The sequence below is a fragment of the Lolium perenne genome, chromosome 7 (genome assembly GCF_019359855.2).
Source record: "Lolium perenne isolate Kyuss_39 chromosome 7, Kyuss_2.0, whole genome shotgun sequence".
Lineage (NCBI taxonomy): Eukaryota > Viridiplantae > Streptophyta > Magnoliopsida > Poales > Poaceae > Lolium > Lolium perenne.
The window spans coordinates 217,216,738-217,242,996 of record NC_067250.2 but is presented as its reverse complement, the minus strand read 5'-3'; the positions used below and the strand labels follow the sequence as shown (position 1 = coordinate 217,242,996).

The window sequence follows — 26,259 nt, the reverse complement described above, 5'->3', positions numbered from 1 at the left end:
TTTTATTTTAATCTCATAAATCAAATGGACTTTTAACACCCACAAAGCACAAGATGACATACTCCCTTTGTATCGATTTATTAGGCTGAAACGTAATCAAAGAAAAGAGTGTCACCATAAATTTGTTCAACGGAAATACTACTATAAATTATATGTCGCAGAATTATAACATTAGAAACAACTTTTAAATGTGAATCTAATGTATAATTTCTATGACATGTAGTTCAAACATTTTTCTGAAACTCCATCTCGGCCTAAGGGCATCTCCAGCGGCGCAGCGACCGTTTGCCGTCCGCTTTGACCGAAAATGCGTCTGGCACCATCTCCAGCGGCGCGACGCAAAGTGATCGGGCCGTCCGCGGAGACGCAAACCTGGCCCAAATATGCGCCAGGTTTGCGTCTCTGCGGACGCTGCGCGGACGCGCAAAGTGTCCGCTCGCGTCTCCACCGGGCCCGCCTGGCAGCGAGTCTGCACCGAGGGCACCGCTTCGGCGGTCAGCGCTTCCGCGTCTGCGCCGCAGCCTTCGCCATCAATGGCGCGCCTGCCTATTCTGCGCACGCACTGGCGGGCGGCGGCTGGGCTTCTGCGCCGCCTTCAATGGCATCGTATCCCGCGTGCGGCCGCCCTTAAAAGTCCACCGGCCGCGTCGCTCCTTCGCCCACACCACACCTCCACTTGCTCCACCACCGCTGCAACGCCATGGGGAAGAAAAACGACTTCGAGGCCTCCGGTAGCGGCACCAAGAAGATCCCGCTCCCCGTCACGGTGGGGAGGCTCATGCACGGCAAATGGATGCCGTGCGACGACGCCTGGTCCGGCGTGCAGCTGCCTGGCGGCTGGCGGCTCAGCTGCCGCCGGGTGCCCATCCCTCCAGTACCTGCGCGTGAGCCTGATCGAACCGCGGAGATCCGGCGCAGGAGGCGGTATCTGCCGGCGGACCTCCGCGCCGATCCGGCGTACGCCATCGACTCGGAGATTTGGCGTACGTACCTGTCCACGGAGACGGACAGGAGACGAAGGGCAGGCTTCATGGGCGACATGGATTATCCCTTCGGCCCTGCACCGCCGGCTCATCGTCAGCAGGCGCCGACGCGTCGTCAGCAGACGCAACACACACGATCGTGAGGACGATGACGACGACGAAGCCTACGCCGCGTACGACGACGACGACTACGTCGAGGCGCTCGCGTACCATAGCGAGGAGGTGAAGGACGACAGCGACGACTACGTCGCTGTCGTCTTCCACGAATGGCAGCAGGCCATGGCGGAGGGCCGGAACTTCGACTTCCCGGAGAACATGACGGACGACGAGATGGCGAAGGTCGCCATCCTCGTCTCCGAGTACGAAGCGCCTGTGCAGCCGCCACTGCCCCGCTACGCCACCGCCGTCATGCAACCGGGCCTGTCGGCGGATGAAGTGGAGTCGGCGACGCCTCCTTCCCCGCCGCCACCGCCGCCACAGCCTTATCCCTGGGCGCCTCCTCCACCGCCGCCATAGCCTTATCCCTGGGCGCCTCCTCCACCGCCGCCACAGCAGCAGCCCAGGGCGCCTCCTCCACCGCCGCCACAGCCGCAGCCCTAGGCGCCTCCACCGCCGCCACAGCCGCAGCCTCCTCAACCTTGAGCACCGGCGGCGCGCCCGGCGTACGCTCCCCCGGATGGCTACTGGCCGTGGGTCATACCGAAGCTCATCGTGCTCGACAGCGACGAGGAGCAACACAACGACGATGAGCAGCATAGGCGTTTAGTTTTTTTTTAATGTTTTAAGTATGTAAATTATGTTTCATGTTAAAAAAAATGATTCGTCCTAAAAAAATGCGTCGTGCCGCTGGAGCCACCCCCGACGCAAACGGACGCGCGGTCGATTTCGACCAAAAAGGCCGATGCAAACGGACGCGCGCGGACGCTAAAATGCGTCGCGCCGCTGGAGATGCCCTAATAAACCGGTACGGAAGGAGTCCATGATTATAGAATTTTGATATCCAGATTAGTGCTCAATTGGATACTATTATCAATAAAACCGTAGCATTTTGAAATTAAAATTTAAAGCCAATTAGATTCTAAAATTTTGAAATTGTATGTACCATGATGTCTTTTTGGGAAATCCGTAAGATAACCCCAAGAACACACCCACTTCATCGTTCCCCACTCTCAAGCTTCTCTCTTCATGGTGGCACGGCAAGCACAGACCTTCCACGCCGCCGGCAAGAATACCATCCCCTCCCTTCGCTGGTGCGGCGAAGACCTCCTCATCCCCTGCCTCTTGGCTTTTCCCATGGAAATCGCTCACTTCCCAACCTACCAACCGATGCATCGACGACCGCCCCTCCCCCTGCCACCCCGCCGACGGAGGTGGAGGCGTGGAACTCGTCTCCACTGGAACCTAGGCATCTATCACCGCGAGCGCCATGGAGGGCTCCGCTGTTGCTTCCAGAGTGGATGGTCGATCCCCTCGCCACTTTGCCTGGAGATAGAGGAGGCAATCTTCGGGCCATGGCCCGAGTGGGCGCCGTTCTGGCCCGGGAACTCCTACTCTGTGCCATCCCAGCCCGCTGGCGCCGACCTGAGCATCCTCGAGCTCGGCGCGGAGGGATTGGGGTGCTGCCGTCCCACGGGTTAGTCGGCAACAAGGAGCGACACCGGTCCGCCCACCCTCCTGCAATAAGGAGCGCCGCTGCGACCACCGATGGGTACCCCTGCTCGGCATACTTCGTCGACAGTGAGGAATTCGAAATCCCCATTTGGGTAGGTTCAGACATAAAATGTGTCCAAATATTACTGAACTTTGAATGATCATTTAGATCTTCAGGTGCTTCTCTTGTATTTTTTCGGTTCTAAAGTGTTGCGCTAGCATGATCATGAGAACATAGGGTGCGCTCTGAAAGAACAACAATCTTGTTTATTTTTCATTTTTCTCCACTGGTCTTTTCTTATTTCTGAGGAATGATGAGAATATTTGTGTGGAAAATGTCTTCTTACAGCTACAACTTGAGGAGTTAGACATTAATATTAGCATGCTCTCCACACATTTGTCATTTTAATCCCTAGGTTAAGGTCTGCATGAATCTTGAGGAGCCTGATGAACATTGCGAAGAATTCAGTTGGTTGTTTCCCAACAGGACTCACACTCCTGTATAAAGGTTGATGCACCTTCCAGGTGTATTCTCGAAAAAAATCTGTCAGATAGCCATGACCTTTCTAGTATAATAATTGATTCAGTTGGAGAAACATTCCTATATGTACCTCTTGTAATGATTTTTTAGTAGTCACTTCTAATGATTTTAATCGGTGATGATTGATCGCAAATTATATGTCTGTTCCTGCCTGTGTTCAAAACCTGTTTTCTATTTTTAAAAAAAGTATTGAAGCAAATTATGGAGTTTAACTATGTCCCATCTCAATGGCCACTGAGACAACTGAGTTTGGCCAATAGGATATCCATCTCTGAATTTGTCCAAATTATGCGCCTATGTGTTGTGTGCGATTTAGTATTCAGGTATCTGTATTTTTCACCCTAATGCTATTTGGGATATACTGATGATATTTAGATTTATTTCAATAGGAATGTATTTAGGTTCAGTTTGCTTATATACTGAGTATTTCTTAACTCATACTCCCTAATTTCTGACAGGAGGCAAGTGACAAGGGATTAACTTGTCAATGCCTATGGATTGTAGGCTAGGGTTTAGTTAGAAGTAGAGGGCAAGTAGATCTCGAAGGTTTCAGCCGAAAAGTACTCGACGACTATGAAAACTAGGGTTTGCAGATAATGATTCGATTCTCTCTTTTGTCCCTCGACTCCCCCTTATATATGAGGTGAAGCCGAGGGACTCGTGCTATACAAGTTTACAGAGTCCGGGACGGTTTCTAACTCGTCCTTGATTACAAACAACACTTCCTATTACAACTCTATTTCTTCCTTAAACGCATCTTGGGCTCCCGAATCTTCTTATTCTTCGGGTAGTGGGCCTTCAATAAACCCCGGGTACTATATTCGGCAGGCCCATTTGGGATGCCTATGTCAGTAGCCCCCGAGATTTTGCTTGAATTGTAAAGTCAGGGAAAATCTCCACTGTTTATTTTTACCCGAAAGCCTTAACTTTCTATATTTCTTCTCATAAAATTCTATATTGTACAGGGATATTGGTAATTGGGGCTAGTTCATCTGACGGATCAGGTACTAGTTAACTGCTCCAGTGGCAATCCGCAAAAACCTACTTCAAAATCACGTCCCTGGACATGATCTCGGGATACTGGTGTAAACTTCGACAGGTGCCGCTTAAGGTCTTACCATTCTGTCGAGTCCCAGTCAAATTTATCGGGTACCTAACGCGTCCGTTAGGATTTTTCTTCGTATCTGTTGATACGGATAAAAGTAGCAGAGCGCAGTCTTTGGCGATGCCACGCCCGGCGAGAATGGATTCTGGGTCTTACCTTCGCAAATTTGCGGCATTCAGAAATTGATCGCAACTTTGGCGTCCTGAGAATATATTGTCGAGTGCTTTTCCGGCTGTTGGAATGGCACATTTTATTGAGTCAAATATGACTTATATTGTTCTCCCGATGGGAGTATATGTAGAGTTAATTATAACTCGAAATATACTCTCTTGCTCTTCTATTTTTCCTTTGTTAATTTCATCGGGCACGCGAACAGCGTTCCCGATGGGAGTAGCCCCCGAGGCTACAGCCAAGAACTTGTGCTTGGTTGTAGGCTCAACATTTTATTCCACCTTGTCGCTATTTTGTCATTATTTCGCAATATGAACTCTTTCCTCTTCTTCTTCTTTTCTCTCTTTATTTTTATATTTCTCGGGTGCGCGAACAGCGCTCCCGATGGGAGTAGCCCCCGAGGCTACAGCCAAGAACTTGTGCTTGGTTGTAGGCTCAACATTTTCTATATTGTCATACTCGAAATTTTACTTTTTGTCGGAGTAGCCCCCGAGCATTTGGGCAAAAACTTGTATTTGATCAAAGGCTCCCGAAGTATTGAATATTTCATCCTGTCGCCAATCTCTGAATACTTCCTTGTCGACATTCTTCACTTAATCAAATTTACTTCATCCTTGACAAGTAGTCGTGAATTTTCTGTCTGTGGGTCCATTGCTTTCACCACGTTGACACGTCGTGCAAGTAGTGGACACACGTCCTCCGCTTTTCCTGGCGCACGTACGGTAACGCCTATTTCAGTAAAAATACTCTTTTGCCCTTGTGTCTAGAAGATCCATCCTCACCACACGATTTCTTCATCCAACGGCACACTGCTTCACCCGAATCTTATATAAACCCTTCTTCAACCTTCGTTCATCCCTCGCTTGCGCCGCTCACCTGTTCCTTTTCGCAAAACTTCCCTCGCGCCCAACTCTCTCCAATCTTCCGTACGCACATACATTGCTCGCCGCCGCCGTTGATGCCACCGCGCACGCGTCCGACTCGCCACAAAGCACGCCGGAATCCAAGATGGCCGCCGAGGATTTTGAGTGGGAGAGATCCAAAATCTCCAATCAAGACATCAACACGCTGAAGAGGCTCGGCCTCATGACGAAGGAGGACGCCATCCGCTTCCTAGAGAAGAAAGCTACCCCAAGCCTCCAATGGAGTATCGGGTTAGTTTTGTTGATCATCTCATCCGTGGCCTCTCTACCCCAATTCATGATTTTCTCCGCGGTCTTCTCTTTGTTTATGGGATTCAGCTGCACCAACTGACTCCCAATTCCATCCTCCACATTTCTATTTTTATCACCCTTTGCGAATGCTTCCTCGGAGTCCCTCCTAATTGGGCTCGTGGAAGCGTATTTTCTGCCTCCGCCGCAATGGCTCTCACAACGTCACCTATAACATAGGTGGCGTTGTTATCTGTGTCCGCACCGATGTCGATTACTTGACGTCAAGTTTCCCGACTCTGTCCAAGGATGGCGCAAGAGATGGCTCTACATCCACGAAGAAAGCGCCAATGCAGCGGAGCATAACATAGTTCCTTTCGACGGAAGTGCCGGGATTCAGCGTCGCCGTTCTGGGATGCCGAAGCTTCGAAGAAGAGAAAAAGCGACGAGAGGCGCTCATGGCTCGTATCCGTCATCTTCAAAACACTCGAGGCAAAGAGCTATCTCGGTGTTCAAATTACTGCCTACTTCCTTAGGATTAGAGTGCAGCCTCTTCAGGCTCGCAAAAATCCCCTTTGGACGTATACGGTGAAAATGACGCCAACAGAATCTCCGGTGATCTTTACGTAAAGGACTTGGAAAAATTGGTTCGAAGAATTTCTCGATTAGGCAAGAAGGATCCTATTCCCTCCTCTGTCGAGTGGAACCATACGGTGCTTCCAATCCTCTTCCCGAGGTATTTTGTCTTCTCGAAGTTTTATCTTGTTTTGAACTGTTCCTCGTATCTTATTTGCGGTGGTATCTCACTTATTCTCTTTTGTCACTATTTCTTTGTAGAATCATCCTACTATGGCTTCCCTTCCTCCTCTTCACGAGGATGGAGAGGTCGAAGAAAGAGCCGTTGTCGATGATGTCAACCAGAGACCCCCTCTTTTGTGAATGAACCCGCAGATTCTCGAAAATCTGCGGGATCTACTGAGAAAGATGCTGCCTCTGAAGATACAACATCAGCACAATCTCCTCCTCCTGCTGTTTCTCCGAAGAGCAAAAGGAAAAGGAGCAATGCCGAAGATTCCGGGACCTCGAAACCCGAAGAAAGCTTGCTCCTTCACCTCGAAAAGCAGCTTATGATCCATATATCGAGAGTATCATCAGCTCGTAGGTTCCTTGCTCTTTTCCTTTTCTATTTGAAGAATTTTATTTTGCCTTGCTTTTTATGCTGCCACTATTTTGTCACAAAGTGATGATGAAGAAACACCAACTTTAGATGTGGCTGCTCGAACGAGCACGTCACATACTTTAGTTATTTGAGAAAAACCAGTTGAAGGGGAGGAATCGTCGCCTCCTCAACAAAATGTTGATACATCTACTCCTCCTTCGAGCCCCCGTGCCCCTTCACCAAAAAGGACACGGGTTGAAAAGATTGTTGATCCTGCCCCTCAGTTGGGCAGTTCGTCGACTCTGCTCTTAGATGATGTAAGTTTGTCGGCATCTATATTTTCCTTATTTTGTTTTTTCACACCTTTTCTCTTTTTCATGCCGACGTTTCTTTTGATGTACTTACCTTTGAACAGCCAATGATCAAAGAGCTTCTTCGGATCGGGTCCCAATTTGTTGGAGTACCGTGAATATGCCATGAGCCGAAGGTAACGACTTTTATACTTGCTATTTTTCTTTGACTTTCTATTCCTGTTGCTTGTCGCTATTTTTTGATCTTTCTTTTCTTTTTTTTTTTATATCTCGAAGAAAAACTTTCGAGAGGCCAACGAACGTGTCGACGCACTTGCTCAAAAACTCGAGCAAAGTGAGGCGGCTCGCAAGAAAGCTGAACTTGCTGCTAGCAAAGCCAAGGCCGAGGTTGATGAAGCCAAGGTGAAAGCTGCTAGTGTCGAGGAGCTGCAGAGAAGGCTCAAAGATGCCGAATCTGCCTTAGATGAGCAGAAAACTGCACAAAGCGTGCGTGAACAAGAGATCATCAAGCGTACGAAGTCGCAAAGTCGACGTACGCTGAGTAATATCATCAACCCCTTCTATTGTACTTCCTGTTTCTTGGTTTTTGACTAATGGTTTGTCTCGTGTGGCAGCCCAAACAAACCAAGATTTTGATCTGGAGAATCCCGTCAATGACCCTCTCCTTGATGCACTTTCTCTTCTGGAGTTCCATGGGCGCGAAATTCGTGGAAGGCGTGGCCAATGCCGGTGCAAGTTTGTCGGCGTTGTTCCCCTACTTCTTCCCCGAAGAAAGAGGAACCTTCGACTTTCCTTGCCCTTGCCAAGCTTTTCAATTCGTCGGAAGACCTGGGATTGAAGATGCGTCAGGGAGAATATGAAGGTTCTTGTTGAGATCTTGTTGCCCCGGTTGCGCTTGACCAACGTACGCTTGATTGGATGAAGGTTGGCGACACCAGCCGGATAGAGCATTCGAGATGGAGGTCGCTGATCAAGGCAGCCAAGCCCAACACTAAGAAGATCTTGGCGTATCTGGGGATCAAGCCGACTTCGACTCCTAGCTCCTCGAGGCCGGAGGTCTAGTTGCATGCCTCCTTGTTTCTTTTTCATTTCTTTTGCTTTTGTTGCCAAAGTAGTTGTTTTGGCGACACTTATTTCTTTAGCTCTACTGTAGTGCCCTTGTAATGATTCCAAGAAATTAATGAAAAACTCTATCTGTCATTTGATGTTGTCTTGTCTAAATTTCAGTTGATATTTGATAACTATACCCCAACTTCCGCTCCTTCCAATGTATCGCCTTCTTCTCGTGCGAGGAGAGCTTTTGCCGATATCGCACTGTCGACGATACCTTGTCGCAAGAAGCTGGATGAACCGGCGGCAACTTCGGTATGCGAAGAAGCAAACACTTGTGATGATGGAGCAATCTCGTAAGTCATCTGAAGCCGAAAAAATTGCTCTTCAACAAGCTCACGAAGCCGTGGCTGCTAAGGAAATTGCTGCTTCCGAGGCTGAAAAGGCAACTACTCGAGAAAATTTCATGCTCGAATTAATGAATGAAGCAGTGCAGATATGTCGGGTATGCCTGTTTCGATCGCCGATATTTTTATCTTCATGCTCTTGTTTCTTAGAGGTTTCCACTTCTTTGTTTTGATAGGTGCCTTTGTTGATCTTTGCTGAGGAAGAGAGGGTAAATGCTAGGACAACCCTCCTTGTTAATCTTTCCCTGGACCATGGTTCGTTGTTTTGGGCTACCCCAGAGAGGACCCGTCAAATTGTCAGATTTCAAGATCGCGCCTCTCAAACTCGCGATTTCCTTGACTTCTGTACCAAAACCTTGTCCATGGTTTACAACTCCATGTTTCTCGGAACGTCCAACCAAAAACTCTTCCTGAATTGATGGAAAGGTTCAAGGATGCTCGCAGTATCCATGATTTTGTCAAAGCTCAACTAGTAGCCGGCGCCCGGATTTGCTCTTATCATGCTCCAAATCGCCACTCGAAGCTTGACCTTACCCGGGTTGTCGAGAAGGTTCACCAAAAAGTAAAACGTCGGAGAGTTGGTGTTGACAGGATTAACACGAAGGTTACGCCTATAGCCGAAGAGATGATTGAAGACCTACTTCGGATGGATGCCGACTTTTTGCCGATGGCCATTATGCCGATTTTCTTGGTGCTGCTCTGAGGAAAACAGGGTTACTCTTGATGACATATTGAATCAAGACTAGTTAGTTTCTTCTTGTAGATATTTTTTCTTTGTAATCCATGACTATATTGTAAAGCAATCATTATATTTCTCTGTTTGTTTAGCCCCAGTGTTTCGGTGACTCTTTACTATATTTGTATACTTGCGAGGTTTTGAACCAAGGCATTTATATATTTAAGGCGAATATGAGCCCCCAAGCTTTTTATTGAGTACTATTTTGTATTTTTGTTGACTCACGAGGTATTTGAATACCAAGGCAAGTTTTTCCTTTTGTCGATGAACTATATTGAAATTCGTCGGAGCGAAGACTTTGGTCATGTCGATAAAGAAGAAAAGTTATATTGTCACTATCTTTATTATATTGCAGCACCGCGAGCCCGCCTCATTAAAAACCTTCTCCGGCCCCACTCGGTGCCCCGAAAAAGGAAAAGAGTGCGTCTGAAAACTCGCGGGCGTTTCGGTACATTGAAGCTTTACAAAGACTATATTTTGACTCTAGGCGTAAAAACGCCTAAGTTGCGCCACGTTCCGGGGGTTTGGCTCCTCCACCCCTGTCTTCTTGTCCTTTATTCTGTATGCTCCTCCTCCAATTACTTCCGTGACAATGTAAGGGCCAAGCCATGGTGACTCGAGTTTTTCATGACTTTTTTGCGTGAGCCGAAGAACTAGGTCTCCCACACGAAAAGATCTTGGCCGCAAACGTCGATTGTGGTAATTCTTCAAGTCCCGTTGATATTTGGTTACCCGAGATAATACTTCATCTCGGGCTTCATCAAGTGCGTCGACGTCGTCTTCTAGCACTCTTCTCGACGTTTCTTCATCATATTCAGCGACACGTGGAGAGTTGTGCTCTATCTCGATTGGTAGTACGCCTCTGCTCCATGAACCAGGAAAAACGGAGTTTCTGCGTTCTTGTGTTTGGTGTTGTTCGGATGCTCCACAACACGCTTGGTAGTTCTTCCGGCCAGGTATGTCGAGCTTTTTCCGGTGGTCCTAACAAGCGCTTCTTGATACCATTGCGAGATGATGCCATTGGCTTTCTCGACTTGCCCATTGGTTTGAGGATGTGCAAGCGACGCAAAGTTCAGCTTAATACCCACCTCTTCGCAATAATCTTTGAATTCATGGGATGTGAAGTTCTTGCCGTTGTACGTGACGATGCTTTGTGGGGCACTCCAAATCTGAAGACGAGGCCTTTTACGAATTTTTACTGCGGATGCTCCATCTCGGTGAATTTATCGGCTTCGCTTCTATCCACTTTGTAAACTTATCGATGACTACTAGCATGTACTCCTTTCCTCTGGCCAGGATTTGTGTAACTTACCCACCATATCAAGTCCCCATTGAGCAAAGGGCCAAGACAATGGTATTGGTGCTAGCTCGCTTTGAGAGTGAGGTTTTGCGGCGAACCTTTGACATGCGTCGCAAGTTCTTACTATGTCCTTGGCGTCCTCGATTGCTGTCAACCAGTAGAATCCTGCCCGAAAAACCTTGGCTGCGATAGCTCGACTACTTGCGTGGTGGCCACATATTCCTTCGTGTACATCCTTCAGGATTATTCTTCCTTCTTCGGGTGTAACGCACCTTTGCAAAACGCCTGAAATACTTCGCTTATACAATTCTCCCTTGACCACCGTAAAAGCTTTGGAGCGTCGAATTACTCGCCTTGCTTCAACTGGATCATCGGGTATTTCTTTCCTCATGATGTATGATATGTACGGCTGCATCCACGGTATCTGTATCACCATGACCAAGTCCTGATCCTCTTCTTCGTCCTCTTGCTTTTCCTTGGCAGCCCCCGAGGGTTTCTTCTCCTTCTTTTTTGACTTTGTTGGCTTAGTGGATCTCTCTGTTATCTCTTCCCAGAATACACCTGGCGGGATTGGAAGGCACTGTGACCCGATGTTTGCAAGAACGTCGGCTTCGTCGTTGCTCAACCTGCTAATATGATTTACTTCGCATCCATCGAATAACTTCTCAAGCTCGTTGTACACCTCCTTGTATGCCATCATGCTATCATTGATTGCATCACATTGGTTCATAACTTGCTGAGCCACCAACTGTGAGTCGCCAAAGATTTTTAATCGAGTTGCTCCGCAGGCTTTTGCCATCTTCATCCCGTGTATACCTCGGTGGGTGAGGTACAAAATCGACAAGACCAGTAGCGATCTGTTTACCTCGATCCATTGTGTTGCTTGCGGTTGACGATGTCGAAGATCTTGAGCGTGCCATCGAGATCAGCTCCTTACGCCTCTAGTTCCCACAGACGGCGCCAATTGACAAGGGATTAACTTGTCAATGCCTATGGATTGTAGGCTAGGGTTTAGTTAGAAGTAGAGGGCAAGTAGATCTCGAAGGTTTCAGCCGAAAAGTACTCGACGACTATGAAAACTAGGGTTTGCAGATAATGATTCGATTCTCTCTTTTGTCCCTCGACTCCCCCTTATATATGAGGTGAAGCCGAGGGACTCGTGCTATACAAGTTTACAGAGTCCGGGACGGTTTCTAACTCGTCCCGCCAGATTACAAACAACACTTCCTATTACAACTCTATTTCTTCCTTAAACGCATCTTGGGCTCCCGAATCTTCTTATTCTTCGGGTAGTGGGCCTTCAATAAACCCCGGGTACTATATTCGGCAGGCCCATTTGGGATGCCTATGTCAGCAAGCCAGATGCTTTTGGGGCTAAATCGAGCACGCCCTCTTGGGGCCATTTCACTGCCCGGGGCCCCAACACCTCTTGCAGAAGCGCACAACTTTACAAGTAAACTGCATTTATTATAACATGCAGTATAGATTGTGAACTGGTCGTGTAACCTGTGAATATCCTATTCTTCGAAAACCAGCAGCCCCTGAACAAGTATAACTCGCCGATCCGCAGCTCTTCTTGAAATGATATGTTTGATTCCCATATGCTACCGCTTTCCATTTTTTCCCTGTCAAAATAGCAAGGTTTAGCCTTAATGGCGATGGAGGGGCAGGCGAGACGTCTCGTCGGTGCTGCGCAGCCTCCACGCGTCGCCGGCGTTCGCACGCCACCGCCCGTTCCCGCGCGATCTTCCCGCCTCTTCTACTTTGTTCCGCGCTTTCTTCCCGACGCCGGCGTCTATAAAAGGTCTCCCGGCTCAACGGTAGCCACCACACCCCGCCGGCAACAAACACAGCCCTCGTCGCTCCACCGCCGTCTCCTCCACCACCAGTAGCAATGGCGAACCGCCCCGGCGCTGGCCACTTCCCTCCACCGCCGTCCCCTGCACTTGCAGTCCCGGAAACGCAGGTCGACACCGACCCCTCAGCAGCGGCCCGGGAAGAGCGATGGCGTGCACACCGTCAGCAGCGGCGGGAAGCAATGCACGCGAGGCCCGCCGCCAGCGGGAGGCAGCGCAGCGGCGGATCTCGGCGGCGTTCGCGCCCATGGCCCCGCCGCCGGCGAGCCGCGGCGGCAGCAGCAGCGTGGTAGGAGCAGCAGACGCCACCGTTGCGGCGTCCGACGCCTCGACGAGACAGAGGCGCGACGGCAGTGCCGGTACCGGGCGGAGATGGAGCAGCGGTGGGCTGACGAGCGCCAGCGCCAGCGCGGTGAGCGGGAGGCGCTGTACCGTGAACGGCGGGAGTCGATAGAGCGCCGGCGGCGGGAGTCGGCGGAGGAGCATCATCAGCGGGAGGCGGCGCTGAGGGCGTTATGGGGGAGGCGGGCGGACCAGTTGGCGGCGGAGGACGCCGTGTTGGCGGCGGCGATGATGGAGGCGCCAACAGATGTGGAGGAGGAGGCGCCAATGGAGGAGGAGGAGGCCGAGGCGGAGGAGACCGAGGTGGAGGACGACGACGACGACGAGTTCGAGTGGTCCGACGACGACGGGCCGCACCCGGACGAGACGGCCGATCAGTAACGCGCGCTCGTCGAGTCCTTCGAGTCGGAGAAGAAGCTCCAGGACGACGCCCGTGCCCGCGAAGAGGCGCAGATTCGTCGCGCCGTCGAGCTCTCCCTCCAGGCGGCCCTGCAGGGGAGGGCGGAGGAGGACGCGCGGCGGGAGCAGCACCGTCTGGCCACCGCCGAACGCAAGGAGAGGAGGCGCGCACAGGAGGAGCTGTGGCGTAGGGGAGGCGACGACGGGGCGGGGCCGTCGAACGCACCGCCGGGGGGTCAGTAGTCTAGGTTTAGATGAAATCTAGCCGTTTTCATTCAAACTTTGTAATATATAATCAAAATTGAATAAAAACCTTTATTTTCGTGCACCAATATTCATTTGGGGGCGGCGTTTGGGGGACGCGGCTGGGGAGCGACGTCCCCCAAAGGCGGCACGAACAAAACACGTCCCCAAACGCTCAATCCGGCGCGGTTTGGGGGACGCTTTGGGGGACGTGGCTGAAGATGCTCTAACCATAGTATTCACAATTAGACAAACTGAAGATGAAACAACACTATGTCCGACCGTGGAAAGAATCGCAGTAGCACGGTAGTACCACTCACACAACAACACCACTCACAGAACAGTAGTAGGTAGCTCCCAATCTCACACCAGTCACCACGCATCTCACCTCTCTTCCTCTCTTGTCTTCTCCTGCCTTTCTCCACCGACGAGCCACATCCTATATGCTGCATAGCCAGCCGCAGCGGCATGCCATAGTCGAGAGCAACCGTGCCCCCTCCAATTTCCCCCAGCGACGGGTCCTCCTTAGAGCCACAATGGAGATCGACGCGAAGCCCCTGCAGGCCGCCGCCACCTCTTCCCGCCACGCCATGGTGTCACCATCCCGCTGCCCCTCCCCGCGTTGCACAAACGAGGAAGCTAGCTCGGTAAGATTTCCGAGCTCCCAACCTGATTGCGCATTGCCTGTAGCTAATTATAGACAGTAAACATTAGTGACTCATCAAACTTACCCGAAACCAAATCGATACGTCGACGTGCTCCACTAATTTTCGCTGTTGTAGCTGTTTGCATAGGTCGTGGTTTGCGTGCCCAGTTTATTGGCTCGAAGGTAGAGCAATATTTGGGTATTCGAGAATGATGCGGATGGATTGGTTGCTAACCAAATCGATGGGTCATACATATGCAACTTTTTAGGAAAGTGGTAATAAATACATGCGCGTGGGATTTGCGAGGCCACCTAGGAAAATCTTATGTCTATTTTTTAAAGAAAGGTGACATCTCATCTTAATGATTACTGTGGCGGCTACTGCAAGGTACACACAGGAGTTCTGCTTCCTCACAAATATGAAGTCATTAAGTATTTTCATCAGGGTATGTACAGAAAGGGAACTCTGAAGTCGTTCAAATATTTTCTCAAATCTGTGCGTACGCAGTCAGTGGTTATTGGGTTTGATTGATCGTACTTGCAGGTACATGCGGTGGTTCTTCAGGGGAGCATCGTAGCATTGTGGAGGCGCTCTGCTTGCGAGGTACATAATAGGAGCCCAGCGTCCGCAACTTTCTACTCGGATCTGCTTCCTTGAGCTGGGTCATGAGGTAATGGATAATGGTGCACAGTGTTCGTGTAGAACCAGTAATGAAATCTTAGTTCGTCCACTCAAGAGATATGAAAGGATCATTATAGCTACTGTGGTTGATCCAGAGCATGTGGTGTTTTCCTTGTACTAACTTATAGCTGTCATGCTACCTGGGGTGTTTTCTGAATCTTCCATAAGCACATCAATATACTCCCTCCGTTCCTAAATATAAACCGTATAGTTTTTGACATGGAAATTAAAGAACGCATATTAAAAGAAAACTACACCAGGTTTGGGCGGGATTACCCCTATACATTTGACATGAGAAATAGAGGACTTTGCATAAGATAAAAAAAAATATCTAATCAAATCCCTAAAAAAAATTCCATACAAGTGGTGTGTCGCACTAAAGCCTATATTTTGAAATTTTTCTCAAAAACTATATGGCTTATATTCAGGAACGGAGGGAGTATATAGTAGAGATTTACTTCAGTGCTGTGAGAAGTTCAAATTGTTCAATAAAACCAGCATTTCTACAACGAGAAAATATAGCTTATTATGCAATAGTAAAACAAACAAACCTGAATTCTGTTGACATCTTCGTAATAGACAATATGAATAGTTCATATAGATCTGAGAACTTCATGTGCATCTTGAGTAGTGTGTAGTGTAGCATTTTTAACTTGAAGGGGAATGCTTGAACAAAACAATATGGCCCGTAATCTGTTTGTGTGATGATAGCTAGATAACAACTATATGGTTGGTACCCCTGACAGATTTGTATTTAAGTCCACAGTTTACATAATATGGTGAAAATCCTCAATGCACAATGCTACTCGATCTCAGGGTTACATAATATGATTTAACTTTCTTGTATGTCGCTGAAGAAAATACAATGGCAATATAGTTTGCTGCTACAAGAATCACATCTAGCTGGGATATTTTATGATTTTCCAAACTTTTCTTTGAAGTGTCTATTATTTGCCACATGTCAGTGACACACAAAATGGAAAATTGTAAAATCCCCCCATATAGCTACTGAGGTTAACCAGTTTGCCTCAACTAACTACCTTAATGCGATTTTTAAATACAAAAGGGAGTGATATGTTTGTCACTCCTCTCCAAACTACCAGGATCAATATGCAAATATCATTTAAGAGACTAATCAAGATGGAGCCAATCACTGCACGGTGATAACTCTTATTTATGATCTGCTATACTATTCACAATCTTTTCATTAGTAATGATGTTTGTTGTAGATTTTTCTTGCTCCACCATTACCAACGTAAGTTTCAAGCTGCAAGTAGAACAATGGAACTAAAGTTGATAGGAAATAAGCCTATTCAGTTGGCAGAAAAACCATCTGTTTATTTATAGACATAAGCGCACTTGCTTCGAGTAGCTCTGTGCTAAACATACATATGTAGCACTGCACAAATTACCTGAAAATTTTGTTGCCAAAAGAATTCATTTTCTTGGTCCAGTGAACACAGGTGAAATTTACCACCAGTGCATCTTTACCTTGCATAAGCGGAATCAATTGCAAAAAAAGGTCATTGAAGCATACAAAGTTGTCAACAGTGTGAAATCTTGAACCTGCAACGATTGAGGCTCAACCTATTTTCATTTCAAGTGTTCTACAGGATATTCATACCAACCTTACCTCAAGATGTGGCATCTTCGTCAAGCAAGAAAACATGTAAAGTTAGTTGTAGAGATAGTTCCGCTTACATACCTTAGGCTTTCTTGAACTGAACTGGAGAATAGCTTGTTGTTTAATTACCTGAGAAGCAGCCAGCTGGTTCAGGTCCGTATGCCAAAATCAGAGGTATCATCAACTTCCCCTTTTGTAGTCAACATCGTAGCAGACACATCAGAGATTATTTGGCATATGGACGAGATGCCAATGCTTGCAGTGTAGAGTTAATTTCAGAGGTCTAACAGTACGAGGCAGCGAGGCTCACAGCAAGGTGGCGGCCCAGCCCTCGGCGCCAACGGACGCGGAGTGGCAGACCTTGACTTCACCGGATCCGCGACGTTGGCAACCAGGCGTTCCATGGTTGCACAGCGCTGGTCACATCGTCCCATTGTTATCTTCTTTTATTTCTATGTACCCAAGAATAATGCATGATACTATTAAACAACATAGCCTGCTCAGAGTTGAATGAGGCCTAGTTCTATGAAAATTAGCGCACACAATATCCTAACAAACAACAATAGAGCTGTGAAGACTAACTTGGTAAAGAAAGACACACACAGCTCAGGAGCCCTATGTAGTAGCAACATTATCATGCAGGAAATCATGAATATTAGGTGGAAATTAATCGGAGGGAGTAGCATACCAGTATGAAAAACTTTCAGTGCGCGAATTATCAGATAGAGAGAATTGATGGGCTCTTTGGTTACATCATTATTGGCCAAGGTGACTTGGTGGAGGTCTGCACCCATCATCAGCTCAAATACAACACAAATATTATTGGAAGTCTCCTCGATGGAAATAGCATTATATGTCTGACCTCAACTATATCAGGATGTCTCAACAACCTGAATAATCTGATCTCACAGAGGATCCATGCAACATCAGATCAGTGCTCAAAGTAATTTTGTATTTTCTGATTTCCACCCTATTACCAGTATGTTGGTCAATTGATGAATAAACTTGACACTCAAACTCGCTTTGCCAATGATTTGCCAAATTCTCAATCTGGTAGCATCACCACATTCACTGAAGAAGTCCATGTCCGATGAACCCTGACAAAAGTGCGACAAATCAAGCTAATACTGCACAACGAACGACCTTTTATGAACAAAACATGAAACAAACACAAAATGAATTGTTGGGCCCTTCGGTTCTTCACTTAAACTTACATTCCCTTCTTACTATTTATTTTCCTTTCATGGTCGGGCTATCCCGATTTGTTTCTTCTTCTGGCACGTTGCATTCCTATTATGAATAAATTTAAATTTATTAAATTCAAATAAAGAACCCTGGTCAAATTTGAAATTCTAAATAGATTCACCATAAAACAGGAAACGGGGATAAAATGCATACAAATATTGGAGTTGAACTCTTTCGGCTGAGATGTCCACTGAAATTCGGATTCACCAACATAAAGCAATTAGTCTAGGAAGCATGCACATCTAGATCTTTGAGGAGAGGAGGCATGGTTCAACCAAAATGCAGCAAGAAAATATATACACCATCAGGACTGCTAAATTCTACGCAAAATTACTTCTTTTCCCCGACAAACTCCCAATTTGACATGGACATGCAAAAACCAAAAGTGAAGCAACTTGAGCCTGCTCCGCTCCAAGATGTGATTGGTTCTACATAAACAAACCATTGTATTTTTATTCTTCGAAGTAAAGAATGGGGATCAACATATAAAACATATTCTGAGCGTTCAAAGCTCCATGCTTGTGGTATAACAAATTAAAAAAGAGTAAGAAACCTAAAACTGGATATAGAGATGTATACCTTCTGGAATGTTGCTTCCTTCATGAAAATTTCCTTCTAAAGTTCCCTAACACCAACATTTGCCTCCCACAAACTGTAGCACCTTTTAAAGATCTTGTAGTCCATCCATCCCTGGGAATTCTTCGCTGCCTGACCCAATGCATCTGGATGCAGACATATCTACAATTGGCACACCTTTCCACCCGACGATGCGATTCTACATCGGCGTGGGCGTCCCAGGCATATCCTGGCCATCGGTCCCTGGATATTTGTGCTAGCTGCACTATTGCAAAAACAGCCTTGTCATGTACACCTTCTTCTCCCTAAAGGACCCAAAGTGTGCACAGCACAGCTTGCCTGCCTCCCGTGAAGCTGTCCTCCTTTCTCCTTATCCTATCATGCCCATCGTCTTGACTCCCCACTCCTTCCCTCTCTCTCCACAGCTGACCATGGACGAAGAAGAGCACAGCGTATGCCAGGCCGTAGCGCCGGATCCAAACCTTGATACTCGTCCTTGCTGCTCTTCTGCGCACCGCCCCTCCCCGCCGTCCTTGTCGACATCCTCCTCCACAGGCGAGCTTCTCTCCAACCTCCTGTGCGGCTATCCACGGCGAGCTCGTCGCCCTCCTGCACACATGAGAGGCAGCCCACGGGAATCCATTTAGAAAATCGGTTCTTGATTATTTTTCTTGGAGCCTTTCTCTTGATTGTTTTTCTTTCAATCAAGATTCATAAGATTCAGATCCTTTTCTCATGGAATTTTTTTATCTATGATTAATCCATATTACAAAATTTCTTTTGGAATTCTTTTCCTTCTTTTCTTCATGTGGCCTCATGTCAATTTTGGGTGTTCTTGTTTGGGGAGAACGGAACAGAAATTAATTCCATGTATGGTTTTATGTCTTTGGATCCGGTGTACATCTTATGTATTGTTCTTTGGATCCGGTTGGTTCCTGCTCCATTCCCCAAATAATTCCTACTCCATTCTCCAAATAATTCCTACTCCATTTTTGCACAACAGATTGAATGGAGTGAATACTGAAAGCAAGAAGGCAGGAAGTGAAGGCTCACATGAGGATCCAGTTTCCATCGAGGAGGTCATCCGCCTGGACGGGCGCGGTGGTGGATTGGCAGCCTCGAGCTCCATGACTTCCCCCTTGAACTGTGGGAACGCTCGGAGGCAAAGGACGAAGGTGTACACCAGAGTGCGTCATCCTCCTCCGGAGCCAGATCCTCGCCCGCCTCAGCCGCAATCGGGGTGGTCGTGGGCGGGGAGCCCAACTCGTCTTCCTCACGCTGGCGTCTGCCTCCGCGTCGATTACGCGACTGCGGAGCGTTGACAAGGGAGCCGGGGCCACGGGAGGTGTGCCGATGGGAGGGGCGGCGGGCGCTGTGCTAGGTGGATTGACTGAGGAGACGGTTTTGATGACGCTATTTTCCCGGGAGGAGGCGAGGTTTGCGGGAGAGACGAATCAAGGATGGGCCCATGTTGGCCATCGGTGGAAAGAGGTGACGACCAAAACTTACGTATTGAGATGTAGCAGAATAAGGAGTGTAGAAGTTGGCGTGCTGGGGATCCCAAATGATGACCAAAATATTGACGTATTGTTTTGGTTGGCAGAATAAGGAACATCTTCCTCCTTTTTAAGTAGTGTAGATTGTGCAGGTTTGCTAGATACATCATAACCTACAAAGATTTGGTCATGCCATAACATTATGGCTGCAATGCAGTCTCAAACTATGGCTCTCCACTCCCCATTACCTAGGATGATCTTAACCCAAGAAGAAAATGGTTGGTCTGATTGATATATACAATTCTACTCATTTACTTGAATGTGACTGCACTGAGCTCTTAGATGCAGAAAGAAAAGGAGGACCATGGTAATTCTTTTCCAATGTTAACCTTAGGGGCGTGTGTGTTCAGCGTTGTTCAAAGAATTCAAGTATTAGATGGTGAATTTGCAACTAATTGTGATGAAACTATTTATCAGGGTGTAGAGAATCCTTGCTGCTATATTCAGGTATGGAAAGAGCTGAAGCAAAACAGCAAATCAGAAAAGGTAAATGCTCCCCCACATGATTTTATGTTGACAGAGATAACAGTGTCCCTGTGCACATTCTCTATACTCCCTATGTCCAACTAAATCTACTGGCTAACTGTAATGTACTTCTCTGCCTAACTAAATCTACCGGCTAACTAAAAATCTTGACAGAGCGTCATGTTCATCACAAGGGACAATGGAGAGTGTCATGTCATGTTCATGTGAGGAACTAAAATAAGTACCAACAGTTTAGGTTCAGGTGAGATAAGTACCAAGAGTGTAATTATTCAGATGACTCACATTTCTGTCAGCTAGTATGGCATGGTAAATAAGAACTCCCATCTGAAGCTACATGCCTGAGAAATGAGAGGAACACATGTATATATCAGTGAAACTAACAAGTGAAACCTTTTATGCAGTTATAAGAAAAGAAGAAGTTACAAGGGGGGATTCCAGGCGAAGCGAGGGTACGACCTTGATGCCATTATATCCTCTTCGAGCAGGCGTGTCCGAAGCTTAGTTGCATTGGCATAGTAGTCTGTAGGTTGAAGATGGCAAAATTCTGAAGCTTTTATGATTGCACCCAAGAAGCAATTCACGTCCTTCCATGTATGTGGAGATTACTTCCAAATATGCCTCCAGCGTAATTACTGGCCCGATTACTCCCAAATATACCTGGAGCGTGATTGCTTCCAAATTAGATACTGCTCCCGATTACTGGAGCGTGATTAACTGCTCCCGATTACTGGAGCGTGATTGCTCCCGATTACTGTATGTGGAGATTAACTGCCTGATATGTGCTTCCATATATGTCCTGCTTTGCCTGATACTACTGGCCCATTATGGCCCAAGTTGGCGTGGTGGGGATCCCAAATGACGACCAAAATCTTGACGTATTGTTCTGGTTGGCAGAATAAGGAACATCTTCCTCCTTTTTAAATAGTGTAGATGTAGATAGTGTAGACTAGGTAAATGCTTGTGTGTTTGCTACACGTATTCCACTTCTGCCTTGGAGCGGCAAACAGTGTGTTGCCGTTTTGAAGACCAATATACCAGATTCTTGCCAAGGAAAAAAAAATAGGAAGGTGGACTTCCGGATGTCAGGTCAGCCCGCCAAATCGGCACTGGAATAGGGACCAACTTATTGGAGAAGTTGACATGGAGCTGAAGACCAAGATGGGAGGTGCGTTGAACATACCGAAGTATCCTCTTGACAATCTGAAGATGGGATTCTCTCGGGTCATGCATGAACATGCACGTTTGCTACATGGCGTAAGAGAAATCGGGATGGCAGAGCACCTGCGAGGCTCCGATAGGGAGATGGATCGGATTCTTGATTTTCGTCGGAACCCGGCAGTTTGGACTTGATATCTGAAGATGTAGAAATAGGATTGCAGTTGAGCATATTGGCATGCTCGGGAAGCTCTAGGGCGCATTGTTGTTGATACAAGAAAAAGACATGTGGAGTCTAATGCACATTGATGCCCAAGAAGTGATGAATATCTCCAAGTTCACGCATGACAAACGCATGGTAAAGTGATTCGATAATGTTATGAAGCGTGTAGGTAGTGTTGGCGATGAGTATGATATCATCAACGTATAAGAGAAGGTAAGTGGTGGTATGAGGTGTACAAAGAATTAAGAGAGAAGAATCACTCTTCGAGGAGACAAAGCCAAGAGAATGAAAAAAAAGAGGTGAATCGACGAAACCAAGTCCGACGAGCTTGTTTAAGGCGTAGAAAGATTTGTTGAGTCAGCAAACATGAGTGGAGCGAGAAGAATCCACAAATCCAGAGGGTTGCGTGCAATACACATTTTTAGCAAGTTCATTTTGGAGGAAGACATTTAAAATTTTAATTGATGAATAGGCCATGACTTGGATGTGTAGGATTGAGCACAACACTATTTTTTGCAGGCTTGACCATCGGACTGAAAGTCCCCCCCCCCCCCCCCCTAATCAACACTATCTTGTTGAGTGAAATCACGAACCACCCAACGAGCTTTGTACAAGTCCAATGACACTAAACACCATGTGTCATTCCGAATTAGAGCATTAAATTCTTCTAACATAGGGTGATACCAATGGGGGTCTTTGAGAGCTACACAATACGAGTAGGGGATGGGTGTAATTGGTGTCTGGTAGCTCCACACTTCGATGCTTCTTACTAAGGATTTTCCACCACTTATCCCTTGGTTTCATTGGGTTTTCATTGGATTTTGTGTTTCAACTAATGCTAATATCGCAATCCAGGCGAAACCTTACTTTTGAATTATGTATTTCTGGAAACCATCATTTCTGGAGGACCCGAGGACATTTATGGGCTAATTGCAACGAAATAAAGACATTTCGTTTTGAGGTCAAATCCATCCCGGTGATCTAGGGGCTTTAGCAGGCGTCGTTACGGGCGGAGGTGACCGTACTGGGCGGCGCCGCCTTCCCCTTATCAAACCAAAACCTTTTCATAAAGGGCACGAGACGAAAAACACAACACAGTAGCCACCATTCGTCCCATAACAGAAGAGATCAGATCTGAAGAAGGAGAAGATCATCCCGAACTCCATCGAAGATCAATCTCATCAAGAACACCACCTCATCCATTACACCCCAATTGTAATGAGAGATAAAGATTCATACTTGTAAGATTAGGGCTTGAAATTTCTATTCCATCTTGATTGTATTTGATTTGATCTTCAACTATTTTGGTTTGCTACGGCAATATCGAGATGAACTTCATTTACTTTGCTATGATATTATTATGTTATTCTCCTCTCATGTGTGAGTAGATCCGATTGCCGTGGGAGGTGTAGGGGATTGGTGAGATGTGATCTGCCAAGTTTATTCCATCTATTTGTGAATTTATGATTAAGATGATTATATATGAATATGAATGTTTATGTGCACCTAATGATATTATCTAATTTAAGGGCCCAGATAGCATGATCTCAAGAACTTATAAACAGGAACTTGTGTGCTAGTGAATCCGCGACCCCCCGAGTGACACGGCTGATATCAAAGAGGATCTAGCAATACTCGAGGAATCACAAGGAACCACCAAAATTAAAGGTTTACTCCGGTTTAACCACCTTAATAGATGCGCTGATCATGATTTTGGTAACATGTAGAAAGATTATTGGAGGAAGATGAAATCTACCAAGAGGAAGATGGAATCTACATCAATATGACTACAACTGATGGACCGACATGTGGAGGTGAAGATGATATCTGGAGGGAAATAGCAATGCTAAATGAACATATAAGAAGGCTTGAAGATAGGAATAATAAAGAAGGCCACGGAAATGAAATAGAAGAAGAGGCCAATAAAGTTCTTTTCTCTTCCTGTTGTATGCAGTTCTTTCAATATTTTACTCAGACTTGTTAGTTCTGTAGGAAAATCTACTGTGAAACAATAATGTTATTTCTCGGTTACCAGTACTACTTGGTAAAACAAAGGTAAATGTCAATACATGGCTATATCATTGTCTGTCATTTCAAACCTTGTATTAATATTTCAGTTTGCAGAGAGTCCAATGCAGTGGACATGTTGAAGCACACTCTTCTATGCAACACGACACATGTCAGGATAATTTATTGCTTTCACGTGAAAAGTATGGCTACTTTACTCATGTCAGAAAAGATAGAATACAAAACATTTACTTGCTTAACATTTTTGTGCCACTGAACCAGGATGGTGAGCATGACAATAGAAATCAATTACTTATTCAACAAAATTCATTGCCGCCACAAGACCCTGTTAGTGGTTCTATGCTAGATGCAATATTCCATGTTCTTTTGACTTTTGAAGTTGCGGCTTTCTGTAGCTCTGGGCTATGCAGATCACTCCATGTGCTATTATCTTCTCGTGTAGGTGAGGGAAACGAGATATCGGATTGATGAATCTTTTGCAAGATTAGACCAGCAGAGGATCGGAAATAAGCGTGGAAGCTCAGTATCCTTAAAACCCTCAAAAAGACGGCATACTTCTTCACTCAAGGTAAATGTTCGCACGATATCTACAACCGCCAAATTATTTGCTTCTGGAGTTACACGAAGTTCCCTTTAATACCTGGTATCACCAAAATGGCATTACAAAATGTAGTTGCAGATCTACTGTGTCAAAACGGAACTTCTTATACTGAATTGGTAGCTGATCATTAACCTTGTAGGCATGTACTTTCTCTTGTTATTACTATAATATTAAAGATCCAAACAGATTAGGACCTAGTAATACATGCACTCTACTTCTCTTGTTATTACTGTTAAAGATCCAAACAGATCGATTAGTACCTGGTAATACCTGCACTCAAAGTAGTATTCTAGTAGTATTAGAAATATACAGTTAGGATCTCAAGACAAACTTATCCGGTAGCACACACTTGAAGAGCTCGATATCCTTTGCCATGATCCTTATCTCATAATCTTGTTTCACTATAGATCGATTCTCAACCATTATGTAGTCATTGAACTGCTCCATAACATACATTTCACCTCTAGCATCGGCAGCACCAAACAGATAATCATCAACCAACTTGTCGCCAAGCACACTTAGGACGGCACCCACAAAGACTAAGGTGGCCTCCATGAACGCTTTATCCTCATCGGGGGTAATCGGGCCTCTGTGAGTACCATCCACAACTCAGTGAACACCCATAGCAGTGAGCCACAAGAGGGTTTTAGTTTGTCATCTCTTGAAATGAGAACTCGTAAGCGGGTCAGTTTGAGAGCAGCAGCAGCAAAACCAGACGGTGAAAATTTCCTAAGCATATTAGATTTTTGGATTGTTAGACTATTGGGCAATTTGCGAGCGAGGTTAATTACCGAAAACAACATCATAGATGCACTAGCATACTTAACCATATAACATGCAACAGATCCAAAAATATGGAACAAGCAGTAGCGGAATGTTTGAGAGGATGAGCATGTATATTGCGGCCGGGAAGGTCGCTTCAGCAGCAGTATCACCATGGCCACTGTTGATGTCGTCAATGGTGTTGTCGGATCTATCGAGGTAGCAAACAAACTGGCGAGGAAGAATTTGAGCCGCAACGATCAGTCGCGCCGAGACGCTCCACGAAAACCTTATAGCACGCTCCCAGTGCAGGATCTCGACGAACAAGGTTTTAGAGGCTTGCTCTCACAGACGGTCATGCACACAGTCGGCAGGATGGGGAAGACTAGAGAACAATGCAGCAAGAGGAACTGGACTCGAGAGAGACAAAGAAGAGTGGAGAGCTCTAGATATAATGTCTCTTGTCTCCTGGTATAGCTTGGCAGGAGAGCCGCCGACCGGAAACGCCACGTGTCGTACATGTACGCACGCATGCCGACACGTACCCAACTCAGTGGGTGCACTAAGCAAAAGAAAAAGTAGGCTTCCATAAAATGGTTTTGAAATCGAGTCACGAAACACGACGGCCTGTTTGGTTCCCGGCCACATTTTGCCAAGCCTAACTTTGGCAAGTGTGGCAGCCACAAAAGTGTGGCTAGGATTTTGGAAGCCACAAAGTGTGGCAAAAGTTGACAGAAAATTCACTCTATGACAAGTGGGCCATATGATTAGTGAAGTGTGGCAGCTCTAAAGTGTGGCAAGAACCAAACACATACCAAATTGCCGAACTTTGGCTTGGCAAAGTGTGACTAGGAACCAAACAGGCCCGACGTGCGTGGCGAGGCGGGCGGCGGAGAAGGAGTGCGCAAGAACTCCTTCTCTTCTCAGTCAATACTAGAACAACAACTCTTATAAACCACTTTAACTCCCTCCAACTAGCAACGTGAGACAAGACTTTGTCTCTCACAGCTTCCAGCACCAAAAATTGGCGTTGAGATTTCAGGATTTATAGTCTACGTGGTCTGTCTTGCTGGGCTGCACCCCATATAATCCGACTTCTGGTTAAAATATCTTTCTGTCGACAAAGTATTACTCCTGCTGGTCGCACACACTTGCTTACGTTTTGCACCTTCAATATGAGGATTTTACGTCTCCGCAGGAACTGAACTCAAGCCCGAACCAAAGCATTCCCAATGGGGTGAATCGTATCATTCCCATGATGCTAGAACGCC

The 26,259-nt window shown here is 46.5% G+C and overlaps 2 long non-coding RNA genes across 4 annotated transcripts; one reads left to right on the top strand and one right to left on the bottom strand.

Moving 5' to 3' along the window:
- Positions 1-13,637: 13,637 nt before the first annotated feature.
- On the bottom strand, positions 13,638-19,647 carry LOC127314180 (uncharacterized). 3 transcript variants are annotated; one of them, XR_007859468.2, is made up of 6 exons: positions 19,231-19,647; positions 18,181-18,786; positions 17,755-17,791; positions 17,571-17,646; positions 17,045-17,453; positions 13,638-16,808 (listed from the first exon to the last, which is right to left on the bottom strand). It is a non-coding gene; the product is annotated as an uncharacterized lncRNA (long non-coding RNA). The 3 variants fall into 3 exon arrangements; XR_007859467.2 differs by lacking the exon at positions 17,755-17,791 and having other exon boundaries at positions 17,045-17,140; positions 17,219-17,453; positions 19,231-19,644; XR_007859466.2 differs by lacking the exon at positions 17,755-17,791 and having other exon boundaries at positions 19,231-19,643.
- Positions 19,529-21,030, top strand: LOC127314181 (uncharacterized). The gene is made up of 4 exons (XR_007859469.2): positions 19,529-19,668; positions 20,151-20,219; positions 20,373-20,460; positions 20,621-21,030. It is a non-coding gene; the product is annotated as an uncharacterized lncRNA (long non-coding RNA).
- The last annotated feature ends 5,229 nt before the right edge of the window (positions 21,031-26,259 follow it).